The sequence below is a fragment of the Dasypus novemcinctus genome, chromosome 12 (genome assembly GCF_030445035.2).
Source record: "Dasypus novemcinctus isolate mDasNov1 chromosome 12, mDasNov1.1.hap2, whole genome shotgun sequence".
Taxonomy (NCBI): Eukaryota; Metazoa; Chordata; class Mammalia; order Cingulata; family Dasypodidae; genus Dasypus; species Dasypus novemcinctus.
In genome coordinates, this window is record NC_080684.1 from 28,262,832 (window position 1) to 28,286,719 (window position 23,888).

The window sequence follows — 23,888 nt, forward strand, 5'->3', positions numbered from 1 at the left end:
GTGGCCTTTCTCTCAGCCAAACTCTGCAAATAAGCTCAATACCTTCTCCCTGTACATGGGACATGACTCCTAGTGATGGCCAGTCTGGCATCAAGGGATTATTAACAAGTATTAATTAGCCTTGCATTTGGTGTTAATTAGTGATGCATTTGGAGAAAGAGTTTGATTAAGAATATTAAATAAGATAGAATTTTTATAGCTAAGAGAATTCAAAGTGAGTTGGAAGGCCATTCAGGAGGTTGCATCTACACGGATCTCAGACAGACTTCATAAACTGCCAGAATACACAATTCTCACACCAAAGTGCTCCAGAGTGTCTGTCCTAGGGATGCCCAGACACCATAGGCAAGCACCTGGCCTCATGAAATTAACACTCCTTCTCAGGAACTTACCCTGGAATGTATGCAAATCTATTTCCCCAGTATAACATAGATGTATCCATTTCTAAATTCCCTAATCATGATTCTTCTACTGTTTTTATCTGATCCTATAATTTTCAATTTACCTGTTAAGTATAGTTCTCAGAGACTAAAATGCTTCAGATTGTTTATATGTTGATTGAAACCTGAAACCTAGCAGCTACACTGTAAAACCCTATGCTCCAGTTCTTCAGATCCACCATATGGAAACAGCTAAAGTGATGAGGATGGCCTGGACCCACCCCAAAAATAAGGAGTATCTTCAAGTGCAAGCAAAGCAATTGCATTCCTATGCATGTATAATATCTACTTCCATTCTCAGACTAACATCTTCCTAATCCCCTCAAGACTAAGAATGGAAAACAAATGTGGTAGGGCACCTCACTGAACAAAGTAGCTTTAATGTTACGGTAGCAGTAACATTGATACAAATAATACATTTGTAAATTTAAAAAATTTATTTCTATATATTAGAAATGAATATTTGGGCCACAAATTAAAAAATAAATGCCATTTACAATTACTCGACCACATGAAATATTGAGGTGTAAATCTAACAGACCATGTGTAGGTCTTGCATCCTGAAAACTACAAAACAATGATGAAGGAAATCAAAGATCTAATTAAACACAGAGGCATATTGTATTCATGGGTTGGAAGATTCTACTTAGTAAAGATGGCTATTCTCCCTGATTGATACTCAAATATATCACTTATCTGATCAAAATTGAAGGATGAGTTTTTTCTAGCTGGAGACAATAGTATTTTCAATTCAAATGGAAAGATAATAAAACTAAAATAGGTAAATCCATTTTGAAATATATTACAGTTCAAGGAAAAATACATACATGGCAAAAAGATACCCTTCAGAAACAGTGACAGAGCAAGATGACTTGAGTCACAGATTGTCACACTATGAGTGTAAGGTTTAGATTATTTGATAGGTTCTTGAATCTTAACTCTATTCATGCATTTTTCCTGTCCTTAATAATGCTCTTTACATCCTTGGCCACTTTGGTATGAGCACATGAACTTATTTTTTCCTTCTGATTTGGCTAAAATACTCTATCTAACTGAATGTAGGGTGGCACCGTGTGGAAGCGCGGCAACAGCAAGGGGCGGCTCGTCTCCAGGCGCCGGTGCGAGTCGGACCCGGGTGGCGGGAACGGGCGTTAAGGCCCTCCGCTTGGGGTTTGGGCGTACTGCCCGCCCCTCTGCCCAGCTGCACCCGCTTCCCCCTCGGTGGCCTAACCCCACCTCTCCCCCGAGGGCCACCGCCGTGCAATAACAGCCCCGCCTCGCTGCCGCCGAGAACCCTGGCTACCCCGTCTTCTGCCCGCAACCAGTGATGCACCCCTGCATGAACCTATCAGCCGTCTGCCGCCCCCCGGCCACACCCCCTGCCCCTCCCCCGTCTTCGCCCTATATTAACCGCTGTACTTCCTGAATAAATCAGACTTGCGCACAGATCCTGGTCTCCTCGGTAGTCTTCTTCCTACCGTGCATCCTCCGCACCTTGCCGGCCCTGGAGCGCCTTCTTGGAAGGCCCCTCCGTGTGTTGCAGCCCTCCGCCCGAGCCCACACTGCCCCTGCAGTGGCCCTCCGGGTGAGCCCACACTGAGACAACTGAATTTTTTATACTATCAAGTTGGGCTTACTTTTCTTTGGGCACCACCCAACTTCCTTTAGCAATTCTTTGGTTCTAGGTTAATTGGCTTCCTAGGTAATTGGACCCAGCCCTAAGACAAATATTAAATAGTCCCTATGCTGTACATAGAAAGGAATTGCTGACAGCATTGTTCCTGTTTGGAATTTATTTGTGGGATTTGGCATTTGTAAATGAAATTTACAAGTTAGGACTTGGAAAGAACTGGAAAACATGTAAATTTGGGGGCTGTAAGTTTTTACAGAATCTACAAAAAAGGCATATTATATAGGATCAGTCTAAATTTTCTTTCATTTAGCAAAACTTGATACTCTCTATACTAAAGAGTTCATTTACTGATACTTGACATCTTCTGAAATACATCACAAACATTAAAATACCATTGGCCAATCCAATGTGGTCTCTTAGGCAAAGATGGATCAATGGATCATCTTTGATCCAATAATACTGGATTTACAAAAGTAAAATCCATTTTCCTGGATCTATTATTTTGATAAAATAATTCCTCTTTCAAATGTTCTTTGACATAACCCATTTTTGTCCTTCATGATCTACTTTTATGAAAAAAAAATTTACATATTTTTTTTTAGTAGGAGAAAACCTGGAATTTGAGTTCAAAATCATTTTGTTATGGTAATTGGAGTGGGTAGGAATAGTAACAAAGAGAGAAGAAGAAGGTTAAAATTGAGAAAGGAAGGAAAGAAAGAAGGAAGAAAGAAGAAATAGAGAAAGGAAGGGTGGAAGTGAGTGAAGGAGGGAGAGAGGGAGAAGGAAATAAATGAACCAATGTAATTATTTTTGGAATGGAAAAGAGGATTGTATTCCAAAATTCATAAGAACTGTCAAAACTTGGTAGACAGAAGGTTACTTTCATAAACCCTATGTCTTAGACCTCTGTGATATCACAAAACAGTAATGTCGTAGGGCTATTTTCTACATAATACAATATTTTGAAGTATTTTTTTCATAATTTTTGTGAAGACACCATTGAAAGTATGCCAATTATGGTTTCATAGTTTTAAAATCACATGTGCAAATATTTGATTATAAATTTCCTTTAGACTATTGCGAAACATAATGAATGGTATTGCTAGGTCATTTACCATGCTCAATTTTAGTTTTCTCAATTTAAAACATGAATTATCTATTAATATTTCATAAGGACTTTAGGGATATCAGATAAGTGAGTTTATGAAAGTACATAGTCAAAAGCAAATCACAGTAAAGAGTTTTAAAATGAACTAAATACCAGAATATATTTTGAAGAACTATCATGAATTCAATAAACTTATTATGTAATTTATTTTTAATTATTTTGTGACAGCTTTATATTATAGGTCATTCAAAGTAAACTTCACTTTTTGTTATTTCATATAAATTGTAATATAATGTGACATTTCGAGGATTCTGTATTTTATATTATTTTACAATTTCACAATTTTTCATGTGTAGTAAGTTTCATATTTCTTAGTATGCTGCAACATACGTATGTTCCTTAATAAACCTTACAAGTGAATGAAATAAACTCAGTGTGCTGTTTATTGCATACATATGACCTTTTTACAGGATACTTCTAATGTCATATTTAGCAATGATGAGAAAGAAAATATTCAAACTGTATTGCACAAAGGTACATATATTTTTTTCAAATAATTGATCAAAGCAATGAATTTAACATCTTTGTTTTCTATGTATAATTGTCATATCATGAGACTGATACCTAGTGATGCCAACAGCAACTGGAAAGGGAACCCCATGTGTTCTGCACAGTGAGCATCAAAGGAGAAGAACGGTCTGCTCATAGTTGCTCACTCTAAGCATGATCTTTCTAACACCTTGATTTGGACTTCTTTTTAGCCTCAAAACTTTAAGCCAACAAATTTCCATTGCTTAAGCAAACTGTTTCCTGGTATTTGTTGTGGAGTCTAGGAAACTAAAACACTGGCCATTACCTGAAAAACAATTGCTGACCCTTGATACGTGATGAGTTTTAAGCCACCACAATCTTTATATTTTAGATATTCAAGTTATCTTTTCTTCAGTCAGTTGAAACTTCTTCTCTTCGATTACTGTGTCCTTCCCTTTAATTTTAGATTGCTTCCATGCTTTTTCATACAATGATAATTTCCAGGACCATCTTGAAAATTCCCTTCCTTATATCTGAAATCAGCCATTTCTTCTAGAAGTTTTATGTTCTTTTTGTGCTGACAAAGTTTAGACATGGTAATTTAAGCATTAGTGGAATTATGACGTGGTTGTAACTGATTTTAGACTTTTATGAAGACAGAACTACAGAATAATGAATTACTAAAAAGAAATTATGAGATAATTGAAACTAAGATTACAGAGCTTTTATAAAATTTCTTTGATATTATTGATTTTATATTCTGCTGCATATCTTGATGCTTAAAATGAACTTGGTTGTATTCCTTTATTACAAATGATCATTTCAAAATAGCCATGCCAAAATTTATTGCTAAAATTAAATGTATTGGCTGCCTTTTTAATATCTTTTGAAGATTGTTTTGCTTTTAGATTGTATTCCTATAGGAGTTAAGGTCAAAAATCTTTGTTTTATAATTAATATGTCTCTGGCCAGAATGATAATGGAATATGATAAGGCATACATTACTGGATTTCATAATTGATTAAGAAGACATCACTACAGATTCCATTTATCAAAATAAAGGTATAGACATATTATGGACAACTTAATACTAAAAACTTTGACAATTTAGATGAAATGGACAAAATCCTTGAAACAAAAACAACAATATTGGCCAGAAGGTATATGCAAACTGAATAGCCCTATTTCTGTTAAAGTAATTAATTTGTTGTTAAAAACCTCCCCACAGTTAAGCTTGATCTAGAAGACATTAATCATGAAGCCTACCAAAATTTTTGTTAGAAGTTAATACCAATAGGGAAGAGGATGTGGCTCAACTGATTGGGCTCCCTTCTACCATATGGGAGGCCCTGGGTTCACTTCTCGGGACCTCCTTGTGAAGGCAGGCTGTCCTGTGTCTGCAGAGAGCTGGTGGCCTGCACCCACAGAGAGCTGAAGGCTTGTGTCTACCAAGAGCTGGTGCAGCAAGATGACACAACAAAGGGAGACAAGCAGACACAGAACAATGCACAGTGAATGGACACAGAAAGCAGACAGCAAACAAGTGGCAAGGGGAGGAGGATAAATAAATTTTAAAAATCTTAATAAAAAAAGTTAATACCAGTTATACACACATTCATGCAAAAAAATTGAAGAGGTGTGACTACTTCTCTAATCTATGAGGCCAGCATTATCCTTATATCAAAGCCTGAAAAAGATATTAAAAAGAAAATAAATTTACAAATCCTATCCCTCAGGAGTATAGACACAGAAATTCTAAACTATTTATCTAATTGTATCTAACAATACATAGAAATAATTTTACCTCATGAAAAAGTGGCTTTCTCTGCTGAAAGCTTTGTTGGTATCAACACTAGAAAAAGAATTCATGTAATTCACTGCATTAAGAAACAAAGAAATCCATCGTTCAGACACAGAGAATTTCTCTAATAAAATTCAACAACATTACTGAGAAAAATTCTGAGAAAACTAGGAATAAAATGCAAATTGCTCAATTTGACAAGGGAAGGACATCTAGAAATAGCTAATATAACTGTTCAGCTAAACTAACAGCCATTCATAATGGAAAAAAGTACTCTCTTTATTCATAGACTACATTAACATTAATGTAGAAAAGCTATGGTATCTACAAAAATGTTATTGGAACTAATAAATGAGTTTAGCAAGTTTTTAGGATAAGGAGAATGGGTAACTGTGCTGAGTTGTTTGATCAAGGAAGCACTGGGCTAATTGTAGTTCAAGGGCATTTACAGACATTAATCATCAGTGAGTTTACTGTATAAATGGCTGATTACATCTACAATCAACCAGGGAGATTGCTGTAGGCAGCGAGTGAGGTTTTATCCTCATTTGAATGCTTTAAAAAGGGAAATAATTTCACAATTCAGAAAGAATTTCCCAGCTTGGTTCCATCTCCCAGAAACTCAAAAAGGACCTTCATTGGACTTTCATCTGAGGCCCTGGCTTGCAGTCTGGCTTCAGAATCTGGACTTGTGCATTACTACAGTCATATGAGAGAATTTTATAAAATCTCATACTATTTACAGATATCTCATGTTGATTCTGTTTCTCTAGAGAACGCTGACTAATACATCTTAGTATCAGGAGTGGTTCTCGAGAAACAGAATCTTAAACGTGGTATTTCTGAAGTGGTTCTGGAAGTTTTGCAATAGGCTCTTTACTCTAATTGTACTCAAGGGTACTAATGACTCCCTACCCAATAATGAAGAGGCCACAGACAGTCTGTTTGCATGAGTTGGCAATGAAGATATGCAAAATATCATCTCTGGCTTCCCGTAGTTCCATGTTTATAAGAGGCAAGGACCTCGGTGAGAGTGTTTTCAACACCTTAACAGAGTTTTATGGAGTCAAACGGTGGTATCTACAAAAATATTATTGGAACTAATAAATTAGTTTAGTAACTAATAAATTAGTTTCACTGGCTCTTCCTAGATACTCTCGATACAGTTACAAAAGAAAGGGATGAGCTAATGTCTTCAGTTTTGTAACTTAAATGCCAGGTGGATGATGTGAAATTTTATATGTGTGCATCAAAAGAAAATCTTGCTTCCTGCAGCTACAGCTTGACATCTCTGAAAACCATATTTGGACTCTCACTGCAGAGTAGCAGAGTTACAAAGGAAACTAAAATCTCAAACTCGCACTCTGTCTGCTGTTAAAGTGAAGGCATTGAATGAAAAGAAATGGAACCCTGAGGCTAGAGATGAGACATATAGGATGATGATGATATTGGTGGGGATATTGGAACCCTAAATTCTGCTGAGACTTGGTCAGATAAACAGGCAGTGGCCTGCCCTGCAGAGATCACACGTTGTCAACCTTGTATTACTCAGCCTCCACCCTGCCCCAGGGAGTCTGGACCTCCTCCCAGCCCTGAGACATGTTCCAGCCAAATTCAAGTATGTAATGTCCAACCTCCACCTGCCTGAAGAATCTGCCTTCCAACCTCTGCCTGGATAGATTAATCCTGTCTCACCAGTTGAAAATGCAAAGGAATGCTCTGAGATCTGTAGCTTGCAAGGCATTTCTATTCCTTCTCTTTGTCTACCCCCACCTTCCCTCTTCTCTTCAAGACCTATTACCGGACTAAAATCAGAACAAGCCTGCAAAGGCAAAAGACAAACAGTGACCCATGAAGAAGAATGATATACTCTGAAAGAACTGAAAGTGTTTTCCAACTTATATAGACAGAAATTGGGAGAATACATGTGGGAATGGATACTAAGTGTATGGGATAATAGTGAAAGTAATATAAAGTTGGATCTGGCTGAATGTATTGATATGGGCTCACTAAGCAGAAATTATTAATTCAAAGCTATAACTCAAGTGGCTGAAAAGGGCTCTAACAGTTTGTTTGGGTGGCTGACTGAAAATGGATGAAAAGATAACCTAGCATTCCTGAGGATGAGATGCTGATTTGCCTTGATATATGCTAGAAGAGGGAATTAAAAGGCTTAGAGAGATTGGAATTACAGAATTGATTTACCACTTAAGGCTGCCCACCCACCCCATGAATATCCAGAAAACACACCTTTAACCAGGACTGTGAGGTACAAATTTGTAAGCTAATTCCATCTTCCCTGAAGAGCTCTGTCATTGATCTTTGTAGTTCAGAAATTAATATAGGGAGGGCTATAATGGAATTAGAATCCTTAAATATTATGGGGATGATTGGATCTTGGGCTGGTAGAAGTCAAATATTAATATTTAATTGCCAAAAACAAGGTGAGAGTAGCTACCACAGTGAAAGGCAGACTCAAAGCAGCAATCAAAATAGTCTGAGGCACATAGAGCTATGACATTGGCTAATAGATCCTATGGTACCTAGAAGTGAAATTGATGGGCAGTCTACTAGATTCCTTCTGGATCTGTATAAGCAGAAGAGTTCTAGGTCAAGTGAACAAAACCTTACCTAGAAATAGAGACAGAGAATCATGACCCCTTAATGAATTCCCAGACTTGAGACAATTTACAGACCCAGAGCCCCTTGAATGAGGAGAAAACCAGGTCCCCTTGGGGAAAGATCCTGTTAAACTGCTAAAAATTTATACTGTTAATCTTTCTCCCAGCTTTCCCCAAGGATACCTGCAGTATTTTCCCAGAATGCACTGGGGAAAAGGAAATGATCAAACATTTCAAGGATTATTAGATACTGGCTCAGAAGTGACATAAATTCCAGGGGATCCAAAATGTCACTGTGGTCCACCATTCAGAGGAAGGGCTTATGGAGGCCAAGAGATTGATGGATATTTAGCTCAGGTTCATCTCACAAAGAGTTCAGTGGTTCCATGGACCCATTTTGTGGTTATTTTCCCTGGTCCAGAATGCATACTTGGAATAGACATATTTAGTAACTGGCAGGATTCCCACAATAAATCCCTGACTTGTGGAGTACTGGCTGCACAAGGAAAAGCCAAGTGGAAGCCACTAAAACTGTCCCTGCCTAGTGTAATAGTAAATCAATAGCAAATCCTGGATTCTTGGAGAGATTGCAGAGATCTGTGCCACCATCAAGAATCTAAAGGATGCAGGGGAGATGATTCCCACTACATCCCTATTCAATATTCCTATTTGGCCTGTGCAGAAAAGAAATGCATCTTGGAGGTTGGCAATAGATTATTGTAACTTTAACCAGGTGGTAATTCCAATCCCAGCTGCTGTCCCAGATATGGAATCATTGCTTGAGCAAATCAACCTGGTATACAGCTATTCATTTAACAATGTTTTTTTTTTTTTTTTTGTTCTCAATTGCCATTAGTAAGGACTATCAGAAACAGTTTGATTTCAGCTAGCAAGGCCAGCAATATACCTTCACCATCCTGCCTAAGGGATATATCAACTCTCCAGCCCTAGTCATAATAGTGTCCTCAGGGATTTTGATTGCCTCTCCCTCTCACAAGACAATACACTGGTTCATTATATTGATGATATATTGATAGGACATAGTGAGCAAGAAGTTGCAAAGACTCTAGACTTATTGGTAAGGCATTTGTGTTAGAGAGGATAGAAGATAAATCCAACAACAATTCAGGGGCCTTCCACCTTGGTGGAATTTCTACATGTCCAGTGGGTGGGGCATGTCAAGCTGTCCTTTCTAAAGTTAAGTATAAGCTATTGCATCTAACCCCCTGTGGCCAAAAATGAAGCACAATACTTAGCTGGTCCCTTTGGATTTTGGAGACAACACATTCCTCATTTAGATGTGCTACTCTATCCCATTTACTAAGTGTCCAGAAAAGCTGCTAGTTTTGATTGGGAAAGGGAACAAAAGAAATGTCTGCAAAAGATCCAAGCTGTTGTGTCAGCTGTACTACAACTTGGGCCACGTGATCCAGCTGATCCAATGTTGCTGGTAATGTCAGTGGCATATAGAAATGCTGTCTGGAAGTTTTGGTGGGCCCCTATAGAAGAATCACAATGCAAACCCTTAAAAATTTGAATCAAGGCCTTGCCATTCTCTGCATATAATGAATATCCTTTTGAGAAACAGCTTTTGGCCTGCTAACTGGGTCTTTAGTAAAGAGGGAATGCTTAATCATGGGCCATCAAGTTACCATGAGAGCTGAGTTTCCTATCATGAACTGGGTATTGTCTAGTCCATCAAACCATAAAGTTGGGCATGCACAGCAGCATTCCATAATAAAGTGGAAGTGGGATATACAATGTAGAGATCAAGTGGGTTCTGAAACAACAAGTAAATTACATGAGGAATAGCCCAAATGTCTATCGTCATGATGCTTGCCATGTTACCTTCTGTTTCCCAGGTCACAGCTTTGACCTCTTGGAAAGTCCCTTATGATCAATTGACTGAGGAAGTGAAAACTCCAGCCTGGTTTACAGATGGTTTTGCCTAGTATGCGAGTACCACCCAGAAGAGGGCAGGTGCACCACTGTAGACATTTTCTGGGATATCCCTGAAAGACAGTGGTGAGGGCAAATCATCCCAGAGGGCATAGCTTTGAGCAGTACACCTGGTTCTTCATTTTGCTTGGAAGAAGAAATGGCTGGAGATGTGTATTGTACATTGATTTATGGGCTTTTGCCAATGGTTTGATTTGATGGCCAGGATCTTGGAAGAAAAATGGTTGGAAAATTAGTGACAAAAAGGTCTGGGGAAGAGCTATATGTAGAGAACTTTTTGGGTGGTCAAAGAACAGGAAAATATTTCTGTACCACATGAATGCTCACCAGAGGATGACTTCAGCAGGGGAAGATTTTGATAATCATGTAGATAAAATGACCTGCTCTATGGTCTAATGCCCAGCCTCTTTCTCCAACCACTCCTGTCCTTGGTAATTGACTCATGAATGAAGAGGTTGTGGAAGTAGGGATGGAAGTTATGCACGAGTTCATCAACATGGTATTCTCCTCACCAAGGCCAAGTTGGCCACAGCCCCTGCTGAGAGGCCAATCCACCAGTTGTGGGCTTTCTGAATGTCTAATCCACCACCATGGGATTCCAAACAGGATTGCTTCTAATCAAGGAACCCATTTCACAGCAAATGATGTATGCGAATGGACACCATGTTCCCCATCATTCTGAAGCAGTTAGATTGATAGAATGATGCAATGGCCTGTTGAAGACTCTATTGCAGTGCCAACTAGGTGACAATACCTTGTAAGCCTGAGCAATGTTCTCCAGGTGTGTGTGTAGGCTCTAAATCAGTGTCCACTCTATGTGCTCTTTCCCCCATAACTAAGATTCATGGATCCAGAAATCAAGGGGTGGAAATGGGAGAGGGGCCACTTACTATTAACCCTAGTGATCCACTAGGAATATTTTTGCTTCCTATGCCTGCAACCTTAAGCTCTGCTGGTTTACAGGTCTTAGTTCCAAAAGAAGGAGTGCTTCCAGGAAACACAACAATGATTCCATTGAACTGGAAGTTAAGACTGCCATCTGGCCACTTTGGGCTGCTCTTACTTCTGAATCAACAGGCAAAAAAGGGAATTACTCTATTGGCTGGGGTGATTGATCCTGACTATCAAGGGGAAATAGAACTGCCTCTACATAATGGAGGTAAAGAAGAGTTTGCCTGGAATACAGACGATTCTCTGGGACATCTCTTTGTACTGCCATACCCTGTGATTAAAGTCAATGGAAAATTGCAACAACCCAATCCAAGCAGGACTAACAATGGCTCAGAATCTTCAGAAATGAAAGTTTGGGTCACCCCATCAGGCAAAGAACTATGGCAATCTGAAGAGTTTGTTACTCTGAAGAGTAACAGGAGCATGGAATAGTAGTGGAAGAAGATAGTGATAAATATGAACTTTGACCATGTGGACAGTTACAAAAATGAGGACTGTAATAGTCACAAAACTTTTTTACTTGTTTTGTTGTGAGTATGATTATTTATGTACATAAAACTAATATCTTTGTTTTCTTCTTTAACCTTTTCCCTTATCATATGAAAAGTTGTATCAGTTTCATGTCATAATAATTAAGGATGTCAAATTTAAGAGTGACTATTACCCTAGGACTTGCATCCTATTCTGTAGGGAATTATTAGGTTTCTGGTTGTACACAGGACAGTTGAATGTTCTTAATTGGAATTATATATATGTATGTCTGTAATTGTTTTTACTTAGAGACTAAGTATGGCTTAAGGTATTGTGTGTGGTTCCCAAGTTGACAAGGGGACTCTGCACTGGTTAGGCTAATGTATCCGTTCAGCCAGGTAATTGTGTCCAATTGTTTGGTCAAGCAAGCACTGGACTAATTGTAGTACAGGGACTTTTATGAACCTTAGCCATCAGTGAGTTTACTGCATAGATTACTGATGACATATACAACACACCAGGGAGTTTGCCACCAGCAGTGAGTGACTTTTATCCAATCATTTGTATGCCTTAAAAGATTTCAGCATAAAGAGAATTTCTCAGCTCATGTTTGAATAGCCAAAGTCTCCTGGAAACTCATCAAGGACTTTCATCGGACTTTCATCTGAGCGTGTCTTTTGAATTTGGAGTTCTGCCTTACCATAGTCATGTGAAAGATTTATATAAAATCCCTTACTATTTACAGATGTCTCCTGTTGATTTTGTTTCCCTACAGAACCCTGACTAATACAACTATCAATGAAAACTAGAAATTAAAAATTTATAAGTGCCACTTTCAATAAATTAAAAAAGAAAATATGAAATGTCTAGAGATAATTCTGAGAAAAAGTATGCAAGATCTGTACTCTGAAAACCACACATTTCTCAGAGAAATTAAGAAGATCTAAATAAAGGGAGAGATATAGTATATTGATGAATCAGAAGACAATATTTTTCAGATGCCAATACTCCTGACATATGTATAGATTCATTGTAATCTAAATAAGAATCCCTGCCAGTTTTTTTTTTTTTTTTTTTTTTTTTTTTTTTTTTTGAGAAATTGGCAAGCTGTTTCTTAAATTCATATGGTAAAGCACAGAACCTGGACTAGGGAAAACACCTTTGGAAAGGGACAAAGTTTGAAGTCTAGAAGTACTCATTTTAATATTAAAGAAAGCTACAGTAATCAACACAGTTTGGCATTATCAGAAGTAAACAAATAAATGATGGAATAAAATAATGTCCAGATATAGACATTATTAATTGATCACAAACATTTTATGTATATATGATTTTTCCATGAAAATTCAAAGAAAAATCAGGGAAGAAAGAATAATTTTTACAAGGAGTCATTCCATTATTGTATTTCTTTAAAGAGACACTTATTTCAGTTATTTTATAGCTTAAATTTCTATAGTAGTCCAGAAGCTTCATTAAGAATATATGGCATAAAACAATTTCTATTTAAATTCAAACTCAAAATTTTTGGACTTGCTTTAGATAACTTTTCTGTTTTGTGTCATGATAAAGTGGTACCTTATGGGAAATTGTGTTTAATAACATGTTAGAGGTGGTCCCTAAGATATTATCTGTAACCAACTCCTTTTATTATGTTTAGAGATATTTTTCATAACAATACAATTAAAAAAACTTTTGATATTTAAATTACACTGCACAGGCCCATCTATATGTAACAAACAAAATTTTTTGATATTCCAAAATGAGAAACATACTTATACTCAAGCAAATCATTACACTTGACTACTCAGACATTATCCTAGAATTAAAACCCTCTGTTTAAGAAATTTCTTTGCATTATCCAGGCTTATTAAAGACACCTTAAATTATATATTTTTTAGTGAAAGTAAGAGAAATTTCTCATTGAAGAAAAGAAGTCCAACAGATTTTTCTATATTTTTAATAGTAAAAAACTCATGTTTAATGCATATTTCTTGTATTAAAAAATACTAAGCAGTTGTCATTTTGGATACAGTTTCCTCAGCTTTTTTTCTAAGCAATGTAGTGAAATTGACTTTTGTACATAATTAATAATTTCATAATAGTCCCCAGGGAAATTTTTTCCTTTCTTCTATTGTTTGGAAATTTCAATAGATTCCCTTGAGTATTTGTTAAGCAAAAAAATAAAATAAAACTTCTCATTAGGTAGAATCCTGGGATATGTTAAATTTCTGTTAAGATTCATTTTTCTAGGTTTTGATCTTTGGACTTTGATATAACACTTCTAGTTAAAGATAAAACTAAACTTCAAGCAAATTTAACCAAATGGAAAGAATGATAGAGATACATTAGGATTCTTTTTATACAAATCTTGTTTTATATAGTGAACTTGAAGGAAGTGACAGTTGGAAATCATTTGAAAACTAAATAATTGTCACAATTCATCTGTTACATGGACCCTTCTTAAAAAATGGAATACATTTTATCTTTAATAATTGAATCTCTTGAAGTGATTATAATCATTCTTAATTTAATTAGCCCATTGAATTTATCATGTACAAAGCCCAAAAATAAATCCCAACATACCCTGTGAAAGGTAAGTCAGATTTTAATTTTAACTTATCTTGTCTGAATCAGAGGTTACTGCAGAAGTTTGGAAGTCCATGGCAGGGAATTATATTTTGCCTTAAATTGTCCCAATTGAGCTATTCCTTTTTTTTTTTAATTTTAAAATTTTTGTCTTTTTTTTAAGGTACAGAGATAAGAAATGTTATATTAAAAAATATAAGAGGTTCCCTTATACCCCACACCCCACCCACCTCCACTCCTCCCACATCACAATCTCTTTCATCATTGTGGCACATTCATTGCATTTGGTGAATACATTTTGGAGCACTGCTACACGAAATGGATTATAGTTTACACTGTAGTTTACACTCTCCTCCAGTCCATTCAGTGGGTTATGGCAGGGTATATAATGTCCAGCATCTGTCCCTGCAATATCAGTCAGGACAACTCTAAGTCTCAAAAATACCCCCACATCACACCTCTTCTTGCATTTTCCTATGCTCAGCAACTCCCATGACCACTGTCTCCAAGATGATACAATTTCTTCCATTGCTAGAGTCACAATAGTTCTATAGTAGAATACCAATAAGCCCGCTCTAATCCATATTTTATTCCTCCATTCTGTGGACCATGGGATGGTGATGTCCACTCCACCTCTAATTTGAGATGGGGCTTAGATTCCACAGGGCTGATGGAAGTGATTCTCCTGCTTACAGTTGTAGATATTCTTGGTTCCCTAGTGTGGTGGCTGACCATCTTCACCTCCTATTTAAAACTAAATAGTCTTATCTAGTTTTAGATAAGAATGTATAAAATGGATGAATAAAAGTATAATGGTATATGTATTTTAAAATACAAAATGACTCTCTAGGTCATTTTCTTCATCCAGCTAAAAAAATGGAAGTTGTGGTGAATGAATTGTGGAGGGAAATTTAATGAGCAACTATTCTTTAGATTTTGAGGAAATCTCATTCCAATGCCTCAGTTAGGTGTTTGTGATTAGCAGAAAATTTTTGGATTACTTATAAAAGCTCTGTATCTTATCAGGGGTAGAGTAAATTAATTGTCCTAGAGATGACAAGGACAGAAATAATGTTTAATATAAATATCTGTGATCACTTAATAAAGTCATGCTATTACTTAGCTGCAGATATCAATAACTTCATTTTTAGATATACTGAAAAATCATAACTGCTTATCCTGCTTTAAACAAACATGTTTATACTTAGTTCAAGATAAAAGACAATTGGAGTATTTAGCAAATATAGGAAGATTATGTTAACAGAAAGCATGAATGAAATAATAAAGGACGAGGTCTTTTCTAGTTAAATTTAGTCTACAACATCATAAAATTCCACAGATAAAGCATAAAAGAATGTAGATTTATATTTTATTATAATATGTGAAAAATGACCTAATTAATTAACTCAAAGGATAATCAAAATAGAAATATTTTTCTGCTGAAATACATGGCACATATATACACCTAGTACATATACACTAGTATTAATAACCTTATATACTGAAGAATTTTAGAGATCCAGTGGCACTTAAAGAATCTGAGGGAAAAAGAATAACATTTTATCTAGAAAATCAGAGAATTATTAAAAATAAATTTAATTGATGAGAAAAAGAAAATAATTTATTTGGCATTCTTTTTCTCAGTTAGAACTTATATTTTTTAAAAAAGGATAAAAGAAAATTAAAGGAAACCTTTTGAATATTTCCTGGCAATTCTGAGAATTGAAGAAGACAAAGGACTTTGCTTATGAAACAAAGAATGATTTTTTAAAATTATATTTTCTGTCTATGGAATACTCTTGGACTGACAGAAGACATTCTGCAGCAAATTGTGATTTTCTTCTTCTTCTTCTTTTTTTTTTTTCCCTCAACTGGGTGTTAAGGCTGACTGGGAACTTCATCATCACCCTCCCCACTTTTGGATCCCCGCTTCAAGACTCCAATGTATTTCTTCCTCCAAAATTTCTCCTTTTTGGAAATTTCATTCACAATAGTCTGCATTCCATGTTTCTTGATAGCCATTCTGACTGGAGACAAAGCGTTTCCTATAATGGTTGTGTTACTCAATTGTTCTTTTTTATTTTATCAGGAGTTACAGAATTTTATCTTCTGGCTGTCATGTCCTAAGACCGCTGTGTTGCCATCTGCAAACCCCTGCATTATCCAATCATTATGAACATCAAAGTGTGGTACCAACTGGTATTCAGCTCGTGGGTAACTGGATTCCTAATCATCTTCCCCACTTAGGTTTTGGGGCTGAAACTGGACTTCTGTGCCTCCGAAACTATTGATCACTTTGTATGTGACTCTTCTCCTATGCTGTAGATCTCTTGCACAGATACTTGCCTCATTGAGTTGTCTTTTTTCTCAGCCGTGGTGACCCTCGTGCTCACCTTGCTGTTAGTGGTCCTCTCTTACATATAATTCCTCAAAACCATCCTAAAATTCCCTTCTGCTCAAAAATGAGCAAAGGCCTTCTTCACCTGTTCCTTACACATGGTTGTCATATCTATTATTTTGGGAGTTGTATCTTTATGTACATGAAGTCCTCAGCAAAGGAAAGGGTGACTTTAACTAAAGGTGTAGCTATGCTCAACACATGTGTTGCTCCTTTACTGAACCCCTTCATTTACACCCTCAGGAACCAGCAGGTGAAAGAAGCCCTCAAGGACATGCTTCAAAGATTCTCCTATTGCATTAGTCCGACAGATGTCATTTCTGCCCTCCAGTCCCTGGCACCTCTATGTTCTCCTTTCTGTGTAGAAAATTCTCAAAAGTAGTGAACTGCCTCCTCCATATATATTTTAGTTAATTATTTGAAATTTTAGATTATTTATATAATTATTAAAAACTATATTTGCTAAATATCTAATGCTCATTGAATATTCTCTTAAGAAATTTATATTGCTTAAACAGTTTAAGACACACAGAACCTGACAATTATTATACTATATTATACTATATATATAATTATACAATTATTATACTATTAATGTTGTGATAAAAATGGGGGAGATAAATCTGGTTAATTTTAAAGATCAAAGTAGCTTTCCAACAGGATTCATCACATATGCTGAATTTAATATGAATATGGTAAAAAGGTCCCAAAGTGGTGTAACCAGTGGTATAAAATATGCAACAGAATGAGGAATCTGCCTTGAAGAATGTTCACCTGGAGATTTATAAGAGTTAAGAATATGGTATTTGTGAATATTCTCTGTTTTTGTTATTGTTAGAAATAATTGAATTCCCTGCTTGGTTCTAATTGCTTAAATGATTTTATATTCTCTGATGCCTACATGTAACCTATGACAGAAATTCAAGGTATAATTTTTTTATAACTGGGTTCTGAGATGTTTCCATATATATAAAACAATTTGCAATTTTCCTGATCCTGCACTGTCCATTTCATTCACTTTTATCAATGTATGTATTTCATACAATAGCCTGCAATCTTTCTAAAATAACGCATTTGAACAAATATATACAACCATTTTAAAATAAGGATATGGAGTATCCACACCATTCCATATAGTTCCCTTTTCTTTTTCCCAGATATTTCCTCTTCTACCACTAGACCTAGGCATTCTCTGATGTCCATTAAATCACTGTAGACCAATTTTGCCTTTTCTGTAATTTCCCATAGAATACATCATATAACATCATATAGTATGAGTTTTATGTATGTTTTCTCTTGTTCAACATAATATTTTTGAGGTCTACATATTTTATGACAAGCATCTAACATATATTTCTTTCCACTGATGCGATTTTACCAAATTTTGTTACTTTCCTTGTCTAGCCAAACACATCCTTTTCCTCTTGAATTCCCTCCAGAAGACTCAATCATTAACTTTGCATAGGTAAATTTATAGAAATTGTGATATTCACATTCCTCTAAGCTATGAACATTTATAAACAAACTGCTGGCAGCCACCTTATGGATTAACCTCTAAGTTTTGAATTAAAAAAAAAAAAGTGAGTGCATTTTTGATTCTGAAATACCAAGCCCTGAATTACTTCACCCTCTTAAAATGTACTTTTGCAATAAACTGTCTGCCAAAGAGAATTATTTAAAGGTCCTTTCTCAGCCCCAAAATGCTTTTATTCTCTTTTTATGCAGCAGGCTCCAAAACTTGACCTTCTTTTAAATTTTGTGCTGGCAGTTCATATGATATTTGGAGTTTTACCCATAACAAATTATAGGACTTTAGTACCCTCTTTTCCATCTCCCCCTGTCTTGGTTACCTCATCATAAATAAGTGAATTGGTTTTAAAAATTATGCTTCCAAGCAAATATGGGATCACAAAGTATTTTAATCATAGGGAATGCAAAGCTTGCAAATATTAGAAGCATGGGTCTCATATCAATCAAGGGAATCAGGAAAGCAAACTGCTTTATGTATTCTGGAAATAAAAGGCATAAAATAGAATTACATCTTTTAAGATTGTTGGAAGAGCTGGGGCAGGGGGGAGTAAAAAATATTTTCCTCAGATGGATGTTAAATGAAACTGCCATTCTAAAAAAATCTCAGGTTGAAGCCTCGAAGAGAATGGGTCAATGAAGATAACTTGAAAATAACCAAAGACAGGGTCTGAGAAGGTCTGGTTCATTGCCCTGCAGCCCATTTCCTCCTAGAATAATGCCAATATTATGAGCAAGATTAGGAGGCATGAAAGGATATTTGCTCCTTCTTGTTCAATTTGCCCCATCATATAAGACTCTCTTTGAAGTTTCCGATGTTATGAAAACTTAATTCCTGAAATTCATTCACACATTGGAAAGCATAGTTCTACAGAGTGTAATACATATTTTCTTTTCCTGGGTTGCTTAAATAAAATATCATGAAATGAGTTGAGGCTATAAGAATGTACAAATTAAGGCATCATTATGTCGATGCTTTCTTCCTCACGACAAGCTGTTGGCAAGTCTTGGCTCCTCTGCCCCAAGATAAAGAACATGGTTCTGCCTACCAGTCTCTTTCTTTTCTTCCAGGCCTCTATTTTGCATCATCTTGCTTCCATGACACTCTCTCTTTCTCGCTCTCTCTCTCTCTCATTTCCATTTATAAAGAACTCCAGTGAAAGTATTAAGAGCCATCTTGAATGAGGTGGGACACACCTTAACTGAAGTAGTCTCATCAAAATGTCCAATTTACAGTGGGTTTAAAGCCACAGGAATGGATGATATTTAAGTTCATGCTTTCCTTTTGTACAACAGTTCCAAAATCCCACAGTAGATACATTTCTGATCAAAGAAATAATTAGGATAAAGATTAATAAAGGTGAGGCAATAATGATTTCACTAATTATTTCATTTTCTGATGAATCAAGAACATAACTAGATATTAAGCTTTAGATTTATTTCCTAGGGTGAACAAGATCTCTATTAGACACTCCTCTTTGATAAATTTAAAATGATCAAATTCCAAATATTTTTTCACTTGTTCATTGATTCATCCAATCATTACCTTAACAAATAATGACAGTGCTCCAAGACCGTACAATTATACAAGTAAGAATGAGAGCTGTATTATTTGAAATTAAAGATTTTACAGTTCAATGATTGGAGAGAAAAAGAGAAATGCATATAATCCATACTTCGTTATAAAAAAAGTACATCAGGATTTGAAATTTATAACTGAAAACCAACCAGTATTCTTTTAGAGTCATGCATGTTTTCTTCTATTTCCATAACTTGGAGGGTTTTTATCAAGAAATGTTGCTGTGTTTTGTCCAATGCCTTTTCTGCATCACTTGAGAGGATCATGTGATTTTCCTTTTTAATTTACCAATGTGGTGTATTACACTCATTTATTTTCTTGTGTTGAACTTTCCTTTCATACTTGGTATAAAAACCACTTAATCGCGATGCAAAATTATTTTAATGAACTTTTGAATTTGGTTTGCAAGTAGTTCGTTGTGGATTTTTGCATGAATATTCACTAGAGATTTTGGTCTGTAATTTTTTTCATAGTATCTTTATCTGGTTTTGATATAAGGGTGATGTTGGCCTCATAGAATGAGTGTGGTAGCATTCTTTCCTGATAAGTGTTTTGGAAGAATTTAAGCAAGATTGGTATTACATTGTTTTAAAATGATTGGTAGAATTCACCTGTGAAGTCATCTTGTCCTGAGCTTTTCATCTTTGGGAGGTTTGGATGACTGTCTCAAACTCTTTATTTGTGATTGGTGTGTTGAGGTCTTCAATTTCTTTTAGGGTCAGTGTAGGTGGTTCATGTGTTTCTAGGAATATGTCCATCTTTTCTATATTGTCTAGTTTTTTGGCATACAGTTGCTCAAGTCTCCTCTTATGATCAATCTTATTTCTGCAGGTCAGTGGTAATGCACCCCTCTCCTTTCTGAGTTCATTTATTTTCATTTCTTTCATTTTCTCTTTGTCAGTCAAGCTAAGTATTTGTAGGTATTGTTGATCTTCTCAAAGAACCAACTTTAGCTTTTGTTTATTCTGTCTTTTGGTTTTCTGTGCTCAGTTTCATTTATTTCAGCTCTGACCTTCACTACTTCTTTCCTTGGTCCCTAATCTTCATATATTTAGGAATTTTCCCTTTTCTGTCCATTATTGATTTCCAATTTCATTCTGTTATAATCAGAGAAAGTATGATTTCTATCTTTTGTATGTATATATATATATATATATATATAAAGACTTGTCTTGTGACCCTACATATTTTCTGTCATGGAGAAGGATCCATAAACACTTGAAAAGAGTGAATATCCTGCTGTTTTGGTGTACAGTGCTCTATAAATTACTGTTAGGTCTTGTTATTTTACCATGTATATATATATACAGGGTAAAATATATATATAACCATATATATTTTCCCATATATATATGTGTGCTTTATTTATGTTCTGTCCAAATATTCTACCCAATGTTGAGAGTAGTCTGTTGAATTTTACAAATTGTTATTGTTGAGAGACCTATTTCTTTTTCAGTTTTGCTAGTGTGTGCCACCTGTATCTTGGGGCACTCAGGTTTGGTGCATAAATATTTAGTATAGTTATATCTTATTGGTGAATTGCAATTTTTATAAATATGTAATGATCTTATTCACATCTTATAACAGTTTTCCATTTAAAATCTATTTTGTCTGATATTAGTATTGCTACTTCAGCTCTTTCTTGGTGACTATTGTCATGGAATATCTTTTTCAAACCTTTCACTTTTAACCTGGTTATCTATTTATTTTTTATTTTTATTTTTTTAATTTCTGGGCTTTATTTATTTATTTATTTTCTTTTTAAGATGCTACATAGTCAAACAGGATTGGACTGATCTTTTACCCCATAAAATTAATTTACAGTCAAACTCTCAATTACTACTTGATGGATTACTTGAAGAGTCTCTCACAATCCTGTCCCCACCCACCCCCAGCTGATTCCCCTCTCTCCTACCACTCTGTGGCCTGACTCCCTCTTTAGGACTCCAAGGTAGGGCCAAACTGAGAAGGGTCAGCCAGACATGGAACACGTGTGCTGCAAGTGTAGGTGGTGGTTGAGGGATGGTGAAAACAGTATGTTCATCTTCTGAAGATCAGCTACTCATCTCCATTGAAGGGGTAATCTAGACTTGACTGTCACTTCTAAGAATTTCCCTCCCTACGACAGCTGTTATTTATTTACACAGAAAAACACAACTGACTGCTGTTTCCAACATTCAGCTGAGTCACAACTTCCACAGGTACATAGTGCCCAGAAACCTCCAGAGAGGAGCCCACAGTGCTCCAGCAGCAATGCCAGCGTCACCCACTGGCAGGAGGTAGCACAGGTGATTTTTAGGCCACAATATTAATTAAAATTTTGTGACAATAACAAAACATGAGATGAAATACATTAAATAAGTTAAATATGCATTAAACATCTCTGAATAACCATTCAATTTCACTACATGAACCAATAAAATTTAACTTGGCCCCTTTAGAGAACAAAGCATTGACTTATTTTCCAAAGTGTTGGGTTAGTCAGTCAACACACACCTCTCATTCATGATGAGGGCATTTGATGCTGCCACAGTACAATTCTTTTCAGCTTCTGACTCTGTTCATCAGTCCCAAGAAACTGATGACGTGAACAGAACTGAAGATATGGAAAAGAAGCCTTGGGAGTAAGTGAGCAGTGTGGTGGATTACTATAAGGAGGTGAAAGAGCCTCCCCACCATAAGGGGCTCCAGGTCCCAAGGGCCAGCACCAACAGGCGAGGAAGAGTGTCTTGTTTTAGGAGAGGTAATCCAGCAACATGTACCAAAGCCTACCAATGTTTAAAATGACATTTACAATATGCCAGTGTGGTATTAATCGTGGTTTCCCTCATCATTTAGTAAAGATCATTCTTCTCCCCCCAATCATTTACTAGACATTTATACTTTCTAAAAGATTGTTAACATTGTTATATTTGTGTGTGTGTTTGTGTGCGTACACAGGAGGGGTCATTTAAAGGCAAGACCTGTGAAATGTCATCATACGTTAATTTCTTTTTACACATGGTTATGATAAATGTAAATCCCATGATATGGCAGATCCATCAATCCAATTTACCATCCTTTGCATGCGGCCTCTACAAGGCGGTTTTCCCTATAATTACACCAACAATAAAGAACAAGACCACCAGAGCGAGTAGCCAGGTGCTGAGACCTTCTTCCTTCCCAGCTGTGGCCAATGCAGATACAGGGCTATTGCTCTGCACTGTCTTCCTCATCCGAGGACCATCTTCTTCCTTGAATTGTTTGTTCTCCTCCCGTAGCCTCTGAACTTCACCTTGCAGCCTCTTACATTCTTCCATCACTTTTCTTAACTTCAGTGTCATCCAAAGAAGAACTCAGAGATTTAGACATTGTTGGTGTTTCTGTCTTTGATGCAGATGTGGTTATAATTTTATTTATTTCTACAACACCTAGTTTATCATTTTCTGCTGGCAATTCAAACACACATCTAAGTTTTGAATCCATAAGGTCTTCCGGTTTTGCCTCCTTCCATACTGCTTCCATATCAGAAGTGTCAGTTGGAACAAACATAGAGTGAACCATAAACTTGTGTTTACTTTTCTCATTGGGATCATAATCTAAAGGCTGTAACATCACAGATACATTAATGGATGTCCCTGCATCAATGATCCCACTGTTGGGCCTCACGCAGTACCTACGCGGTGCCGTGGTCTTCACTTTAAAACAAACATTTCGGTCTGTTGGGTTGCCAAGCTTTAGGTTGGTGGTGACAACATCAGTGAAGGGACCTCGGAATTTGAGCTCGTGCTGCAGCTCGAGGCTCAGGACCTGCTCCACCTTCGCCACGTTCCTCAGCGGCGGAGCACCTTTGGTGGGGAGACCCCTGAGAGGTCACCTGGGGTGGGAAGTGTTACTGCTGCGCCCCCTTTAAGTTATTAAAAAAAAAAAAAAGAGGCCTGTCGGGGGCGGGCGGGGGTGGTCTACTGGGAAGCGCTGGGGGAGGGGGATGGTGTACTCGGTGCAGTCGCAGGGACGGAGGGCGAGGGCGAGGCCGCGGTGCCCTGCGAGCTTGCGGTACGCTTCTCTTTATTTTTGAGGTGAGTCTTTATAGACAATATATATTTGGCTGATATTGTTCTGTTTCGTTTTAATTTTATCCATCTCTACCTTTTTGAGTTGGGAGTTCACACCATTAATATTCAATGTTATTATTGTAAAATCATTATTTACTGTGTCCCTTTTGTATTTTGGCTTTCTGTTTACATATGGTATATTGTCGTTCTTTTTTTCTTTTTTGAGGTCTAGGGCTAGCTGGCACTCAG

General features: G+C 36.5%; 1 pseudogene; it reads right to left on the bottom strand.

The window, feature by feature from the left end:
• Nucleotides 1–22,576: 22,576 nt before the first annotated feature.
• On the bottom strand, nucleotides 22,577–23,457 carry LOC101418952 (vesicle-associated membrane protein-associated protein B/C pseudogene; annotated as a pseudogene).
• Between the last annotated feature and the right edge of the window lie 431 nt (nucleotides 23,458–23,888).